The sequence below is a fragment of the Lolium rigidum genome, chromosome 4 (assembly GCF_022539505.1).
Source record: "Lolium rigidum isolate FL_2022 chromosome 4, APGP_CSIRO_Lrig_0.1, whole genome shotgun sequence".
In the NCBI taxonomy this organism is placed as follows: domain Eukaryota; kingdom Viridiplantae; phylum Streptophyta; class Magnoliopsida; order Poales; family Poaceae; genus Lolium; species Lolium rigidum.
Genome location: NC_061511.1, coordinates 94,488,945 through 94,508,483, shown reverse-complemented (window position 1 = coordinate 94,508,483; position 19,539 = coordinate 94,488,945).

Genomic DNA, 19,539 nt, shown 5'->3' with positions numbered 1-19,539 from the left:
TATCCATAAGGAAAGGTCCTTTGTCCTTCGTGGAAATTGGATGGAGAAGAAGGTGATCCTTCATGGCGTTCAGGAGATCTTCGTGGTAACCCGCATCTCTCCAACATGACGTACCTCACTTCGTGTGAAGGAACATGGAAATACATCTTCGTATCCGTGTGCCTCGATTATCTCTGATAACTGCAAGAACAGAGATCAGTTGTAGCGCGCTAGTTTTGAAATAAGAGTATCTAACCACGAGGAGCTACTAGTAGTGATCTGAATGCCCCTTGCTACTATTTATCTAAAATTACTTAAAGTTGTCTCAAATCTCAAGCAAAGGATTTAATTAAGAGGGTTTTGTAAGGTGTTTTTGTGGAGTAGATAACTGAAATTGAACAATGTAAATGCGACTAAAGATTGTGTTTGGACTGCAGAAAGACTAAAATATTCTCGGGGGTTGTTGGTTCCACCACTAGTATTAACTAAAGATACAAACTAGATAACTCATATCTTAGCCCTCGTTGTATGTGGGAAATGCTTGAAGTTGGAATCTGTATCTCATAACACATCCCTGAATAACCACCGCAACGACCTTCGGCCCAACTATTGGTCCATTACGATTAAGGTATTGCCCCATGGTTATTTATTAAGCTTTGCGAGTCCCTTCTTATCCCCCTCTTCCGTACAATAGTGCACCGCACACGGGATATCACTTCCCGCTGTATATACTGACGAACTTTCGACGATAGTTCCCTCCTATGACCCTTAGCCAAATATTACATGGTCGACATCATGCAACATCACAAGAGAAAACTAACATACAATCATAGTGCAAAGGTATAAATTATCTTAATTCATATAATAATACTACTAGGGTTTATCCATCTCCCTCAAGAACGGGATGAACTACTCACACATGGAGACAATGAAGAACATCGTCATAAACTTGTGTATGGAAAAGGGATAACGGGGTGAATCCAAGTACAAACCCACAATGGTAATGGCGATTACAATCTAATGGGATGGAGAGAATGGAGATGGTGTTTCGTTGTGGATGATGATGAAGGTGATGATGCCTTGTCCTCCCATAATCCGGGTAGCAGCGTGGATGATGCCCCTTCTTGATCTCCCTTCAGATCTCTTCTCGGACGGTGTTCTAGTATTTTTTTTGTCGCGTACGTGCTTGGATCTCAGATCCGTCTGCGGGAGGAGAAAGTATTTGACGAGGCGGCGCTTCCGACGGGTGGTACGGTACGGGCAAGGCCCGCCCGTACGGATGCTCGTTAAAGTTATAGAAGTTTGTCCTCCCATTATCCTTTCGCCCAGGTGCATTATTAAGGGCAAAAATGATTTGTTATCACGTCAAAATGCCAGAAAATGACATTTTCATTGATATTTCATTATTGACTTATTAGTTGGAGATCATGTGTAGACAATCATAAAAGGGCGCGGTAGCGCAGTGAAATACAAAATCCCTACCACTACTTTAATGATAACATAGTAAAATAACGATACGAAAACATGCTAAAACTGCACTCACCAACTTCCCCAAGCTACACTCTTGCTCGTCCCCGAGCAAAATAGAAGCTTAATGGACAGAGTCATCTTTGTTCATGAAGCTTAAGTCGTTAAAACAAATGAGGCATTTTTAAGAACAAGGATTATAACATCGGATGCAAAGCTAGGTCATGAACAATACTATACTATTCTCAAATTCAAATGACTTAAAGGCCTCTACACCTTTCGAGGTTTGATAGTAGACAAGAAGACTACTTTATCTAAATATCATAAAATCATGAAGTTAACTTTTCTTCACGAACTATACTATCAAATCCTTTTCTTTTTTGCACTTTCTCTTTCTATTCCCTCTTTTTTATTCTTCTCTTTTTCTTTCCTTCTTATTTCTTTGCTTACTTTCTTCTCATGTAGGAACCAATGATCATAAAATACTTTGTACATAATTTCCTATATCCTATCAAAGCTTCCTGGTGTGGAGAACCATGAAATCATCATCATGATGCAAGTACAGGCATATTCATCCTAATTCATACATCTAAAATAATAACCATGATTCAATCAAGCTTCAAAAAAAATAATGGCTTAAAGTTCACATGATAAGAGTCCTTCACTCTCCAAAGGAAATAAATGATATAATAATGCAAAAAGTTTCTATTCTTAGATGCATTACTAAAAATAAACTTGCTTAAAATGAGTAGTGGGATTTCACAAGGCCCAGGATGATCTCCCCAAGCTTAGCATCAAGCCAAGCGGGATTACACAACTTCTTGGGTGTACATATTCCTCCTCTGGCATGAATGATGCTCCACTGATAGTGTCCTCCTGCTTCAGGTTGCACATGTGTGCTATACACGCAAAACGAGTAGATAACTCTGTGATGTCATCATGTTGGTTCTTGATCACTTTGAGAAGTAACTTCCTATCATCAGCCATCTCAAGAACAACCTTAGTCAGGGTTTCGTCTCTCTCATTGATGTCTTCAACTCTTCTCTCAAGGTCTTTACTCATCAACCAATAAGATTCAACTCCCTCACTCATAGTTTCAACACAAGCCTTAGAGACTTTTTCAAGGGAGGCGATCCTTTTCTCAATTTCTTCATGTTGCGCCCTCTCATCTATAGGGGGTAGCTTAGAAGGAAATTGGAGAGAAGATCCATGGAGATTGTACCTATAAGGGTTCAGAGGGAAAACCTCCTTCTTCACCTGTTTTTGAGACCCTTCCTCCTTTTTCACCCAAATTTTCTTGATGCGAAAGGGCTACATGTCTTTTGTGAGAGTAGACTAAAAATTATCAAGAAATTTGAGTGGGAAGAATTGAATCTCAGCAGAACCCTAATTGTTGAAGAGGGAATAGATTGAAAAAGGGAAACTGAGAAAAGTAAACTCTAAATATAAGGCCCCTGCCTTGGCACTGACATTTGGTACGAGCGGGTTTGTCCCGTACCATCCGCCCGTACCAGTGCAGTCGGTATATTTTTTATATAGAACATCGAAAGAAAATGGCAAAAGGTATTTTAATTTTAATGACCATCGGTACGGGCATATGCACCCGTACCACTCGGTCGTACCAACATGATGCAAAAACGAAGGACCATCGAAAACTTACTGTAAGTTTTATGACCATCAGTACGGTAAAAAATGACCGTACCACCCGGTCATACCAGAAAGAAACGGAGAACGAAGGTGCTGGCAGTTGCCGTGGGAGTTGGAAATCTTTGTGGTGTAACTTTTCTTCGTCCCCGGCAACGGCGCCAGAAATTTGCTTGATGCGTGTAGTTGACACGTCCGTTGGGAACCCCAAGAGGAAGGTGTGATGCGCACAGCGGCAAGTTTCCCTCGGTAAGAAACCAAGGTTTAATCGAACCAGTAGGAGTCAAGAAGCACGTTGAAGGTTGATGGCGGCGGGATGTAGTGCGGCGCAACACCAGAGATTCCGGCGCCAACGTGGAACCTGCACAACACAACCAAAGTACTTTGCCCCAACGAAACAATGAGGTTGTCAATCTCACCGGCTTGCTGTAACAAAGGATTAACCGTATTGTGTGGAAGATGATTGTTTGTAGAAAACAGTAAAGAACAAGTATTGCAGCAGATTTGTATTTCAGTATAAAAGAATGGACCGGGGTCCATAGTTCACTAGAGGTGTCTCTCCCATAAGATAAAAGCATGTTGGGTGAACAAATTACGGTCGGGCAATTGACAAATAGAGAGGGCATAACAATGCACATACATGTCATGATAAATATGGTGAGATTTAATTGGGCATTACGACAAAGTACATAGACCGCTATCCAGCATGCATCTATGCCTAAAAAGTCCACCTTCAGGTTATCATCCGAACCCCTTCCAGTATTAAGTTGCAAAACAACATACAATTGCATTAAGTATGGTGCGTAATGTAATAAATAACTACATCCTTAGACATAGCATCAATGTTTCATCCCTAGTGGCAACAGCACATCCATAACCTTAGAGGTTTCTGTCACTCCTCCAGATTCACGGAGACATGAACCCACTATCGAGCATAAATACTCCCTCTTGGAGTTAAGAGCGAAAACTTGGCCAGAGCCTCTACTAATAACGGAGAGCATGCAAGATCTTAAACAACACATAGGTAATAACTTGATAATTAACATAACATAGTATTCTCTATCCATCGGATCCCGACAAACACAACATATAGTATTACGGATAGATGATCTTGATCATGTTAGGCAGCTCACAAGATCCAACAATGAAGCACAATGAGGAGAAGACAACCATCTAGCTACTGCTATGGACCCATAGTCCAGGGGTGAACTACTCACTCATCACTCCGGAGGCGACCATGGCGGTGAAGAGTCCTCTGGGGAGATGAATCCCCTCTCCGGCGGGGTGCCGGAGGAGATCTCCGAGAATCCCCCGAGATGGGATTGGCGGCGGCGGCGTCTCGGTAAGGTTTTCCGTATCGTGGCTCTCGGTGCTCGGGGGTTTCGCGACGGAGGCTATTTGTAGGCGGAAGGGCAGGTAAAGAGGCGGCACGAGGGGCCCAGACGACAGGCCGGCGCGGCCAGGGCCCGGGCCGCGCCGCCCTGGTGTCTGGCCACCTCGTGGCCCCACTTCGACTCTCCTTCGGTCTTCTGGAAGCTTCGTGGCAAAATAGGACCCTGGGCGTTGATTTCGTCTAATTCCGAGAATATTTCGTTACTAGGATTTCTGAAACCAAAAACAGTAGAAAACAGCAACTGGCTCTTTGGCATCTTGTTAATAGGTTAGTTCCAGAAAATGCACGAATATGACATAAAGTGTGCATAAAACATGTAGATATCATCAATAATGTGGCATGGAACATAAGAAATTATCGATACGTCGAAGGCGTATCAGCATCCCCAAGCTTAGTTACGCTCGTCCCGAGCAGGTAAAACGATAACAAAGATAATTTCTGAAGTGACATGCCATCATAACCTTGATCATACTATTTGTAAACATATGTAATGAATGCAGCGATCAAAACAATGGTAATGACATGAGTAAACAAGTGAATCATAAAGCAAAGACTTTTCATGAATAGTACTTCAAGACAAGCATCAATAAGTCTTACATAAGAGTTAACTCATAAAGCAATAAATCAAAGTAAAGGTATTGAAGCAACACAAAGGAAGATTAAGTTTCAGCGGTTGCTTTCAACTTGTAACATGTATATCTCATAGATAATTGTCAACATAGAGTAATATAACAAGTGCAATATGCAAGTATGTAGGAATCAATGCACAGTTCACACAAGTGTTTGCTTCTTGAGGTGGAGAGAAATAGGTGAACTGACTCAACATAAAAGTAAAAAGAATGGTCCTTCAAAGAGGAAAGCATCGATTGCTATATTTGTGCTAGAGATTTTATTTTGAAAACATGAAACAATTTTGTCAACGGTAGTAATAAAGCATATGAGTTATGTAAATTATATCTTACAAGTTGCAAGCCTCATGCATAGTATACTAATAGTGCCCGCACCTTGTCCTAATTAGCTTGGACTACCGGATCATCGCAATACACATGTTTTAACCAAGTGTCACAATGGGGTACCTCCATGCCGCCTGTACAAAGGTCTAAGGAGAAAGCTCGCATTTTGGATTTCTCGCTTTTGATTATTCTCAACTTAGACATCCATACCGGGACAACATGGACAACGGATAATGGACTCCTCTTTAATGCATAAGCATGTGGCAACAATTATTATTCTCATATGAGATTGAGGATATATGTCCAAAACTGAAACTTCCACCATGAATCATGGCTTTAGTTAGCGGCCCAATGTTCTTCTCTAACAATATGCATGCTCCAACCATTAAGGTGGTAGATCTCTCTTACTTCGGACAAGACGGACATGCATAGCAACTCACATGATATTCAACAAAGAATAGTTGATGGCGTCCCCGTAAACATGGTTATCGCACAACAAGCAACTTAATAAGAGATAAAGTGCATAAGTACATATTCAATACCACAATAGTTTTTAAGCTATTTGTCCCATGAGCTATATATTGCAAAGGCGAATGATGGAATTTTAAAGGTAGCACTCAAGCAATTTACTTTGGAATGGCGGAGAAATACCATGTAGTAGGTAGGTATGGTGGACACAAATGGCATAGTTGTTGGCTCAAGGATTTTGGATGCATGAGAAGTATTCCCTCTCGATACAAGGTTTAGGCTAGCAAGGTTATTTGAAACAAACACAAGGATGAACGGTGCAGCAAAACTCACATAAAAGACATATTGTAAACATTATAAGACTCTACACCGTCTTCCTTGTTGTTCAAAACTCAATACTAGAAATTATCTAGACTTTAGAGAAACCAAATATGCAAACCAAATTAGCAAGCTCTAAGTGTTTATTCATTAATGGGTGCAAAGTATATGATGCAAGAGCTTAAACATGAGCACAACAATTGCCAAGTATCAAATTATTCAAGACATTTTAGAATTACTACACACTACAAGAAAAGTTGCCATGGCCGACGAAGTTGAAGTCGCGCCGTGGTTGCTGGTGTACCATGGCCGACGATTTTGGGTCCCTCCGTGGTGCATGTCAAAACTTTTTTTTCTCGTTTTTGAGGCCACCTAGCCCGACGAAAGCGGCCAAAACGTCGCGTATGGTGGCCCGGGACGTGGTGCATCGCGAATTCTCGGGTTCGCCGGCCGAGTCAACGCAAATCCGCACCGCCGAGGGATGTAGGGCCCGGATGGCAGCCTCTCCGGCATTGTTTTTTTCTCGATCGCGCCATCTCGTTTTCTCCGATCGAGCCGTTTACGATGCAGGATCATGGGTCCCGCATGTCATCCTCTATGAACCAAAATTCTTTCTATTCTTGGATTTTTTTGACCCCCGATTTCCGGCTACTTCCTTTTTCTTTTGATCCCTTGCCGCCTTGGAAACGTTGAGACCGCTGCTGCTAAATGGGACCCGCATGTCATCCTCTATGTGCAATCAACTTTCTTTTCTTGGAGTTTTTTTGGCACCTCAAATTTGGTCACTTGCCTTTTTCTTTCGATCCCACGCCAGCCTCTCAAACGGTGATACCGCTGCTGCTAAATGGGACCCGCATGTCATCCTCTATGTACTATAAAACTTTCTTTTCTTGGAGTTTTTTTTGGCACCTCAAATTTGGTCACTTGCCTTTTTCTTTCGATCCCCGCCGCCTCTCAAACGGTGATACCGCTGCTGCTAAATGGGACCCGCATGTCATCCTCTATGTACTATAAAACTTTCTTTTCTTGAATTATTTTTGGCACCTCAAATTTGGTCACTTGCCTTTTTCTTTCGATCCCCTGCCGCCTCTCAAACGGTGATACCGCTGCTGCTAAATGGGACCCGCATGTCATCCTCTATGTACTATAAAACTTTCTTTTCTTGGAGTTTTTTTTGGCATCTCAAGTAACATCAAGAGACGAAGCATCAACATCATAATTTGTTCTAATGATAGAATCATAAGGTAACTTCATTCTCTTTCTAGGGAAGTGTTCCATACCTTTCTTGAGAGGAAATTGATATTTAATATTACCTTCCTTCATATCAATAGTAGCACCAACGGTTCGAAGAAAAGGTCTTCCCAATATAATGGGGCAAGATGCATTGCATTCAATATCCAAGACAACAAAATCAACGGGGACAAGGTTATTGTTAACCACAATATGAACATTATCAACCTTCCCCAAAGGTTTCTTTTTAGCATTATCAGCGAGATTAACATCCAAATAACAATTTTTCAATGGTGGCAAGTCAAGCATATCATAGACTTTCTTAGGCATAACGAAATACTTGCACCAAGATCACATAAAGCATTACAATCGAAATCTTTGACTCTCATTTTAATGATGGGCTCCCAACCATCCTCTAGCTTTCTAGGAATAGAAGTTTCAAGTTTTAGTTTCTCTTCTCTAGCTTTTATGAGAGCATTTGTAATATGTTTTGTGAAAGCCAAGTTTATAGCACTAGCATTGGGACTCTTAGCAAGTTTTTGTAAGAACTTTATAACTTCAGAGATGTGGCAATCATCAAAATCTAAATCATTACAATCTAAAGCAATGGGATTATCATCCCCAAGGTTGGAAAAAATTTCAGCGAGTTTTATCACAAGCGGTTTCAGCGGTTTTAGCGGTTTCGAGTAATTTTGCGCGCTTTGCACTAGGAGTAGAAGCATTGCCAACACCAATTATTTTATCATTGATAGTAGGAGGTGCAGCAACATATGAATCATTAGCATTGCTAGTGGTGGTAATAGTCCAAACTTTAGCTACATTTTCCTTTTTAGCTAGTTTTTCATTTTCTTCTCTATCCCACCTAGCACGCGAGTTCAGCCATTAATCTTATATTCTCATTAATTCTAACTTGGATGGCATTTGCTGTAGTAACAATTTTATTTTCAATATCCCTATTAGGCATAACTTTCGATTTCAAAAGATCAACATCGGAGGCAAGACTATCAACTCTAGAAACAAGAATATCAATTTTATTGAGCTTTTCCTCAACAGATTTGTTAAAGGCGGTTTGTGTACTAATAAATTCTTTAAGCATGGCCTCAAGTCCAGGGGTGTATTCCTATTATTGTTGTAAGAATTCCCATAAGAATTAGCATAACCGTTACCATTATTATAAGGATATGGCCTATAGTTATTACTAGAATTGTTACGATAAGCATTGTTGTTGAAATTATTATTTTTAATGAAGTTTACATCAACATGTTCTTCTTGAGCAACCAATGAAGCTAATGGAACATTATTAGGATCAACATTAGTCCTATCATTCGCAAGCATAGACATAATAGCATCAACCTTATCATTCAAGGAAGAGGATTCTTCAACAGAATTTACCTTCTTACCTTGTGGAGCTCTTTCAGTGTGCCATTCAGAGTAATTAACCATCATATTATCAAGGAGCTTTGTTGCTTCACCAAGAGTGATGGACATAAAGGTACCTCCAGCAGCTGAATCCAATAAATTCCGCGAAGAAAAATTTAGTCCTGCATAGAAGGTTTGGATGATCATCCAAGTAGTCAGTCCATGGGTTGGGCAATTTTTTACCAGAGATTTCATTCTTTCCCAAGCTTGAGCAACATGTTCATTATATAATTGTTTAAAATTCATTATGCTACTCCTCAAAGATATAATTTTAGCGAGGGGATAATATCTACCAATAAAAGCATCCTTGCATTTAGTCCATGAATCAATACTATTCTTAGGCAGAGATAGCAACCAATCTTTAGCTCTTCCTCTTAATGAGAAAGGGAACAATTTTAATTTTATAATGTCACCATCTACATCTTTATATTTTTGCATTTCACATAGTTCAACAAAATTATTGAGATGAGCAGCAGCATGATCAGAACTAATACCAGAAAATTGCTCTCGCATAACAAGATTTAGTAAAGCAGGTTTAATTTCAAAGAATTCTGCTGTAGTAGCAGGTGGAGCAATAGGTGTGCATAAGAAATCATTATTATTTGTGCTAGTGAAGTCACACAACTTAGTATTTTCAGGGTTGGCCATTTTAGCAGTAGTAAATAAAACAAACTAGATAAAGTAAATGCAAGTAAACTAATTTTTTTGTGTTTTTGATATAGCAAACAAGACAGTAAATAAAGTAAAGCTAGCAACTAATTTTTTTGTGTTTTGATATAAAGTGCAGCAAACAAAGTAGTAAATAAAATAAAGCAAGACAAAAACAAAGTAAAGAGATTGAGAAGTGGAGACTCCCCTTGCAGCGTGTCTTGATCTCCCCGGCAACGGCGCCGGAAAAGAGCTTGATGGCGTGTATTTCACACGTTCGTTGGGCAACCCCAAGAGGAAGGTATGATGCGCACGGCAGCAAGTTTTCCCTCGAGAAAGAAACCAAGGTTTATCGAACCGAGGAGGAGCCAAGAAGCACGTTGAAGGTTGATGGCGGCGGGATGTAGTGCGGCGCAACACCGGGGATTCCGGCGCCAACGTGGAACCTGCACAACACAACCAAAGTACTTTGCCCCAACGAAACGAGTGAGGTTGTCAATCTCACTGAAGCTTGCTGTAACAAAGGATTAACCGTATTGTGTGGAAGATGATTGTTTGCAGAGAAAACAGTAAAAACAAGTATTGCAGCAGATTTGTATTTCGAGTATTAAAAGAATGGACCGGGGTCCACAGTTCACTAGAGGTGTCTCTCCCATAAGATAAAAGCATGTTGGGTGAACAAATTACGGTCGGGCAATTGACAAATAGAGAGGGCATAACAATGCACATACATGACATGATAAGTATAGTGAGATTTAATTGGGCATTACGACAAAGTACATAGACCGCCATCCAAGCTGCATCTATGCCTAAAAAGTCCACCTTCGAGGTTATCATCCGAACCCCTCCGAGTATTAAGTTGCTAACATCGGACAATTGCATTAAGTATGGTGCGTAATGTAATCAACAACTACATCCTCGGACATAGCGCCAATGTTTTATCCCTAGTGGCAACAGCACAACACAACCTTAGAACTTTCTGTCATAGTCCCAGGTGTCAATGCAGGCATGAACCCACTATCGAGCATAAATACTCCCTCTTGGAGTTAAAAGCAAAAACTTGGCCAGAGCCTCTACTAGTAACGGAGAGCATGCAAGATCATAAACAACACATATGTAATAACTTGATAATTAACATGACATGGTATTCTCTATCCATCGGATCCCGACAAACACAACATATAGAATTACGGATAGATGATCTTGATCATGTTAGGCAGCTCACAAGATCCAACAATGAAGCACAATGAGGAGAAGACAACCATCTAGCTACTGCTATGGACCCATAGTCCAGGGGTGAACTACTCACTCATCACTCCGGAGAGCGACCATGGCGGTGTAGAGTCCTCCGGGAGATGAATCCCCTCTCGGCGGGGTGCCGGAGGAGATCTCCAGAATCCCCGAGATGGGATCGGCGGCGGCGGCGTCTCGGTGAGGTTTTCCGTATCGTGGTTTTTCGCATCGGGGTTTCGCGACGGAGGCTTTAAGTAGGCGGAAGGGCGAGTCGGGGGCCGACGAGGGCCCACACCATAGGGCGGCGCGGGCCCCCTTGGCCGCGCCGCCATGTGGTGTCGCCACCTCGTGGCCCCACTTCGTATGCTCTTCGGTCTTACGGAAGGTCCGTGGAAAAATAGGCCCACGGGTCTTCGTTTCGTCCAATTCCGAGAATATTTCGTTACTAGGATTTACGAAACCAAAAACAGCGAGAAAACGGGAACTGGCACTTCGGCATCTTGTTAATAGGTTAGTTCCAGAAAATGCACGAATATGACATAAAGTGTGCATAAAACATGTAGGTATCATCAATAATATGGCATAGAACATAAGAAATTATCGATACGTCGGAGACGTATCACACATCCACAACCTTAGAACTTTCTGTCACTGTCCCAGATTTAATGGAGGCATGAACCCACTATCGAGCATAAATACTCCCTCTTGGAGTCACAAGTATCAACTTGGCCAGAGCCTCTACTAGCAACGGAGAGCATGCAAGAACATAAATAACATATATGATAGATTGATAATCAACTTGACATAGTATTCAATATTTATCGGATCCCAACAAACACAGCATGAAGGATTACAAATAGATGATCTTGATCATGATAGGCAGCTCACAAGATCTAACATGATAGCACAATGGGGAGAAGACGACCATCTAGAGTAATTCCCCCGCTGTAGGCCGAAGGGGATGGTAGGGATTGGATGAGATTGGTCATGTAATAGCATAAGATTGTTAGGGCATAGTGCCTAGTATCCGTAGATGTTACTTTTATGATATTGTTGCAACTTGTTATGCTTAATGCTTGTCACTAGGGCCCGAGTGCCATGATCTCAGATCTGAACATGTTATTGATTCATGAAGATATTCGTTGTTTATGATCTTACCTGCAAGTTGTATACACATGTCGCTGTCCGGAACCAATGGCCCCGAGTGACAGAAATTGGGACAACCGGAGGGGATGGTAGTGACGTGAGGATCACATGTGTTCACGGAGTGTTAATGCTTTGCTCCGGTACTCTATTAAAAGGAGTACCTTAATATCCAGTAGTTTCCCTTGAGGCCCGGCTGCCACCGGCTGGTAGGACAAAAGATGTTGTGCAAGTTTCTCATTGCGAGCACGTACGACTATAATTGGAACACATGCCTATTGATTGATTAGTACTTGGATACCGTTTTATTATTATATGCAAATGCCACCGCTATGATTGTTACATGAGTTTCTCTCATCCATGCAACGCCAGTTATCCGTCCCCGTGCCTACGATATTTTAATCCTGCTTGTTTACTAAAATCACTACTTGCTGTTTCCGTTACTCTGCTTCTTGTTATTTCACTCACTGCTATTGCTATAAAGCTGTTACTATCGATAAACTCTTGCGAGCAAGTCTGTTTCCAGGTGCAGCTGAATTGACAACTCACTTGTTAAGGCTTTCAAGTGTTCTTTGTCTCCCCTTGTGTCGAATCAATAAATTGGGTTTTACTTCCCTCAAAGACTAGTTGCGATCCCCTATACTTGTGGGTCATCAAGACTATTTTCACGGCGCCGTTGCTTGGTGAGCATAGCTTTATTTGGAAGTTCACTTGGATTGATATTGTTCGCTGCAAATTCTCCATTATGGGTAAAACTCGCGATACTAAGGTCGCCATATTACCATCCACTACAAGAAAAGGTACAACTCTGAGTACCTCTGCTGCTCTTGATTCACCATCTGTGATTGATAAACTTGTTTCACCGCCACATGCTTCGCTTGCTGGTACTTCTGCTGAATCTGAAAACTCTCATAATATTGATAATATTTCTGCTGTGCTTGATGATAGTGGTTCATTGGGAACTTTTCTAGATGCTACAATTGCTAGGTCTAGACAAATTGAAAACACTGAAACTCCGATGTTACTACACCTGTTAATTCACCTGAACTTGAATACTCTAGTGATGATCTTGATGAAGATTATGTGGAACTTGATGATGATTTTATTGAAAAATGCAATGCTACTACTGATGCAAGAAAAATTAAAAAGTTGCTTGCGAGAACATGCTTGTTAGATATAAAGCTGTCTCCGATCCTAAATTTGCCACATCTCCTATAAACATTAAGGATAAAGATTATGATTTTTCTCTTGATCTATCTCATATAGCTATTGTTGAGAAAACACCCTTTTGTGGTACTTGAAAAAGAAAGTGCTTGTTGAACACATGATTGAGTTATCTACTCGAGTAGCTTGTTTTACGATGATGTTAAGAAGCGTACTTACTTTGTTGCTAAAATCTTTCCATTCTCATTAAAGGATGACGCTAAAACTTGGTATAATAGTTTGCCACCTAATTCTATTAAAAGTCCAAAAGAATTGTTTGATGTTTTCTTCCGTAAATACTTTCCTGCTAGTGCTCAACATATTGCTTTGCAGAGAATCTATAATTTTGATCAGGGAGATGGAGAGAAATTGTCTGAGGCTTGGGCGAGATTTTGCTCTCTTATTAGAGCTCGGCCTGACCATGATTTGGAAAAGCATGATTTACTTGATATATTTTATAGTGGACTAACCATTGAGTCTAGGGCATACCGGATAGTTGTGCTTGGTTGTGTTTTCAGGAAAAGAACTCCAGACGAAGCTGAAGAATTATTGGCTAAAATAGGCCGCAATCATGATGATTGGACTACGCCTGAACCAACTCCAACGCCAATATTGAAGAAGAGGGGTTTAATTAAATTGAATGATGAAGATATGAGGGAAGCTAAGAAGTCTCTCAAGGAGAAAGGTATTAAATAGATGTGAAGAATCTTCCTCCCATAGAAGATATATGTGAGATAATTCCCCCTTCATCCATGATTGAGGTAAATTCCCTTCAGCGCTTTACTAGGGAAGATATTCCGTATTCAAAACCTCCTGCGCAATGCTTAGATGAGTTTGATAATTATATTGTTAAGCAAGAAAATTTTAATATGAGAGTAGAGAATCATCTAATGGAAAATTCTCAAGCCATTAGTGAATTGCATGATATTGTGGAGAGAACCTCCAATGATGTTAAGATGCTTGTTAAACATTTTCATATGGTTCAAACTCAAATTGATCAACTCACTAAAGTGCAAAATGACTTGCTAGGAAATAATTCTAAAGAAAAACATGCTTATGAAGTAACAACTAGAGGTGGTGTCTCTACCCAGGATCCTCTATATCCTGAAGGGCATCCCAAAAGAGTTGAACAAGATTCTCAACGAACTAAAACTAGTGCTCCATCTAAGAAAAAGAAGAAGAAACATAAAAATGTTGTAGAATCCTCTGAACCTGTTAATGATCCTAATAGTATTTCTATTTCTGATGCTGAAACTGAAAGTGGTAATGAACATGATAAAGATAATGATAAGAATGATACTCCTGATAAAGAAGAGGTTGAAGAAGAACCTGAAAAGCATGCTAAAAATAAAAAAGTATACTAAAGAAGATTTTATTGCTGAGAAACATGGTAATGAAAGAGAACCTTGGGTTCAAAAGCAAATGCCTTTTCCTGCTAAGAAACTAAAATCAAAGGAAGAAGAACACTATAATAAATTTTGTGATCTGGATGAAACCTTTATTCTTGCAAATCCCTTTGACTGATGCTATTAAATTGCCTCCTTATTCAAAGTATATGAAAGATATTGTTACTAACAAAAGCAAAATCCCCAATGAGGAAATTTCCACTATGCTTGCTAATTACTCTTTCAATGGCAAAGTTCCAAAGAAGTTGGGCGACCCGGTATACCTACTATTCCTTGTTCTATTAAGAATAATTATGTTAAAACTGCTCTATGTGACTTGGGCGCCTGGTGTTAGTGTTATGCCTTTTTCTCTTTATAAGAGACTTTACTTAGATAAGTTGATACCTACTGATATATCTTTGCAAATGGCTGATAAATCTACTGCTATTCCTGTTGGTATATGTGAGGATGTTCCTGTTCAAGTTACTAATAACTGCTTGATATTAACTGATTTTGTTGTGTTGGAAATGCTCGAAGATGATAATATGTCTATTATTCTTGGGAGACCTTTTCTTAACACCGCAGGGGCTGTTATTGATTGCAATAAAGGAAAGGTTACTTTCAATGTTGATGATAAGGAACACACCGTCTATTTCCCCAAGAGGATTGAGAAAGCGTGTGGAGTTAATACTATTTCTAATGTGAGAACTATCAAAGTGGAAACTATTGATTGTCCTATATATGAGCCTAAAGAAAAATATCAAACTCTTATGATTGGATCCATATCAATACAATTCAAGGTAACATGATTGATTTGAGGTTCATTTCTTCATATGCTATGTAAAATTTATTTGGTGGCAAGACTTGATCAACCTTGTTAACAAATACTTTTTATATGCATAGAGGAGGTAAACAACATCTCTTTCTTCCTCCACTTGCTCTAGTTGCTGTAGCACTTTTATTTTTCAAAGTTCCTTAGTTAATTGGAGATTTTAAAAAATTTCCTGTCCAGTAATAATAAACTTAATACCCAGAAATGTGCATTTTTCAAAGTTTTCAAAAATTCACGAAAATTACACCGTTGGTCCTATTTTTCGACGAGGCACCTGGGAGTACCAGAGGATGACCTGTGGGGCACCACGGGGTGCCACACCACAGGCCGGCGCGGCCAAGGAGGGGCGCGCCACCCTGTGGTGTGGGCCCCTCCTTGCCCCACTACTTCATCTCTTTCTCCCGAGCATCTTCTCTCTCCCGAAAAAACTCGAACCAACTTTCTCTCACTCGCGTTTTTGCTCAAGAGCTCAGGATTTTTCGATCTCTTTGCTCAGCCCAGATTTCTGTCTTAAATTTGGCACATTTGCTCTCCGGTATGTGACTCCTTCGATTATCCAAGTAGAATTTTGTTTGGTTGAGTATATGTTGAATATTTTGCTGCTGTAGGTAACATGTTTAGTGAGCTTGCATGCTTGTTCTAAGTGGTAGAAATTAGTTTTGATGCATGATTAGTACTCTAGCAAGTTCCTATGGTAGTTTCCCTCAATTATATGTCACCAAATCAAGTTTTATATTGTTTGTTGAAAAATTTCAGAAAATGGAAGGGAGTAGGCACCAACTTAACCAACAAAAATTAGAGGTGCAACAGGTCATGAGAGTTCACCGAGAAGAAGTAGTATATCCCACTTACTATCCGTGCGTGGATTTCATGAGAAGTGCAGGGATCTTGCAGGACGTTCAAAGTTTAATCTCTCGTGCAGGGTTGGATGATTTTGTTGATGGGGAACCATGCCAATATGTAAAACTGACTATGTCAGTAGTGCAGGATTTTAAATTCAAATGGTCACGATCTAATCCCATGGTTCAGTACAAAATTTATAATAAAACTGTCAACTTGCCATTCAATGATTTTTGTGCAGCAATCAGAGTGCCGCAGTGGGGATCATGCGAGAAGATAAAGGGATCGCCGCAAGAATTCTTAGACCTCTTCAAGATGATTTGTCATGGAAGAGGCTTCTCAGAGGATGGTGGTAAAATCAGTAGCATTCATCTCCCAGCTATTCGTTATTTTGCTTATTTCATTACCAAGTGCGTTCTAGCAAGAAAGAATGGAGGTAAAGTAACTATCCAGGATCTAGCCTTTCTAGCTGCTGCATTACAAGGTAATAGGACTTATAACTTGGGAGCTTTGATAGCCAACAGACTTGCTACTAACCGTGAGAGGGGAGGAGTTTGTGGGGGTCTCATCGCCTCTCGTTTATTAGCTATGCATAATGTAGGACCTCACCGTCTTGATATTCAGCTCCCCATAGAGAAACTTGACATAGCCTCCATGATTAAGCATGAATTTGTTTCTGATTCGTCTAATTTGAGAAACCTGTCTTACAGAATAACATTTTACAAGAAATCTTGGACAAGGACTAAGAAATTTGAAAATTAGTAGGATTGCCTGCACCTTCTCTGTTTAACCTTGATTCCAGGGAGGATTGGTCAGTCACGGAAAGTGCAGTTAATGCATACATAGAGGGAGGAAGCCATCGTGCAAGAGATAACACGGATGAGATCGAGGAACACCTCGACTCGTCGTCAGATGCAGCAAGATCTTTGCATCAACACATTGGGCATGAGGAGCCTCCACGCTTTTCTTCTGCATCGGTACCTTATTATGACTACTCCATGTATGATCCACCGGCGTGGAACCCAGACCCTCGATGGGATTGAACTCCACTTAGGCCAAAAGCCTAAGCTTGGGGGGAGGTATACCGGCATCACTCATTCTTTGCATATCATGATTGCTGGATACTTGTATGTACTTGTTTAGTTTGTTTGAGTGGTTTTCTAATGAGAGGAAGATGATATTTGGGGAAATGCTGCCTGAAAACAGATTCTGGACTGTTACTAGAAAAATTCGTGCGCACAGCCAGAGAGTTATTTTGAGCTGCCAATTTTTGTGCAGGTTCCCCAGGTTGTTATCTAACTTTCATTAGCTGAACACTTTTCGAGCTGAGAAACGTAAGATTTTTGTAAAAATCGATTTCTGTACTGCTGTCAGGTTTTGGCAGATTTCTGCCATCTCGCTTTTCTGTGTTTCTTTTAGTTTGCTATTTCTTGCTTTCACTTTGTTTCTTTCCTAAAACACAAAAAGACCAAAAATATTTCTGTTGTTTCTCTTCATCATTTGTTTATCTTGGTTTCTTGCTTTTGTTTCGCTTTATTTGCTATTGCTAGTTTGCTATAAGAAAACTCAAAAAAGATTTTGCTTTGTTTGCTTGTTTCCTTTTGTTCTTGTTCTCAAATTCGAAAACACCAAAAATATTTGCTGTTCTTATTTGGTTTGTAAAGTTCATTATGAGTTCAATGGTCTTCGGTGGCTGGAGCGTGGTTTTCATTTCATACTATCCAAGCTACACAAGTGAAAAGGCAATAATGACGATCTACGACAATCCGATTGTGGTGAGAGGCTGGTATGAACTCTATTTGTTTTCATTTTTGTACATATACTCATCCATGTGAGCATGCTTAGTTGGTTCATGTGAGGTATATGTCATTTAAGAAAGTCTAGTAGTTCAGGATCTCTCATGTTTAGCTCCAATTTATTAATATGAGTAGCATGTCATGGATGTTTGCTTGCATTGTTTTATTCATAGATAGGTATGATATTGTGGTATCCTCCTCTGAATAATTCATTTATATCGACTTGGCACATGCTCACGCATGCATATGACTGAACAAAAGTCAATTAAGCCTCAATGATTTACATTGCTTCGAGTTCTTGTATCACTTTTATGCCTCGGTTAATTTATTTTGCCGCAAGCATGATTATGACGATTCACTGCTCTCTTGATTTGTCGCTCCCTAGTCTTTTGCTAGCCTTCACTTGTACTGAGCGGGAACGCTGCTCGTGCCTCCAAACACATGAAAACCAAGTTATTCCAAAGTGTCCACCATAAATACCTATGCATGGCATTTCAAACCATTCCAAGTAAATTCTCATGCGCTACCTTTAAAACCTTCAAAATGCTTCTTAATTTGTGTTAATGTTTCATAGCTCATGAGGAAGTATGTGGTGTTTAGCTTTCAACCTTGTCATTTACTTTTGACGGACTCTCATATGGACTAGTGGCACATCTGCTTATCCAATAATTTTGCAAAAAGAGCTGGCAATGGGATTCCCAGTCCCGAATTAATTAACTTAAATAGACACTTCTCCATGGTTTGTGATTGTTGGACGGCACCCGAAGGATTCGGTTAGCCATGGCTTGTGTAAGGAAAGGTTGGGGGGAGTGTCATCATCATAATAAAACTAAACTAAAAAGGCACTCCTTCATGGTATGTGATTGTTGGCAGGCACCCGAGGATTCGGTTAGCCATGGTTTGTGTAAGAAAGGTTGGAAGGAGTGCCACATAAACATGCAAATAATTCATGGGAGCCGCTCTTGAAAGTCCGGTTGGCGAGGTAGTTGGTGTACCCATTACCATTCGTTGACAACAACAAACACCTCTCAAAATAATTTTACTCCTGCTTTACAAATGAAAAGCTCTAGCGCATGTTAATCCCTGCTTCCCTCTGCGAAGGGTCAATCTTTTACTTTTATGTCGTGTCTCCATCCTTTCTTTGAGCACCTTCTTGAGAGCACAACTGTCATTCTTAGTATAATATGCTTGTCTCAAAATATGATTGATTGTGGTATAACTTTGATGCTTTTATCTTTGACAATCACTACTTCTAGTCTTTCTATGAACTCCAGAGGTGCCCGGGTATTTATGTTTTGCCGATCAAATACAGGCAATCGAGATACCACTTTATCATACTCTCTTATGAACATTGCAATCCTGCTTATATACATGATTCATGATGCTTATTATTAATTGTTGGTACCTCTTCATGATTGACATAGCTGTTAGATGATCTTATTTGCATGTATCTTATTATGAATTGCTTAAGTATTAGCCATATCATGAGAATATATACATCATATGAACAAATGTGTTCGTGAAAGTTCTTTTATCGCTCGGTTGTTAACCGAATTGCTTGAGGACAAGCAATAAGCTAAGCTTGGGG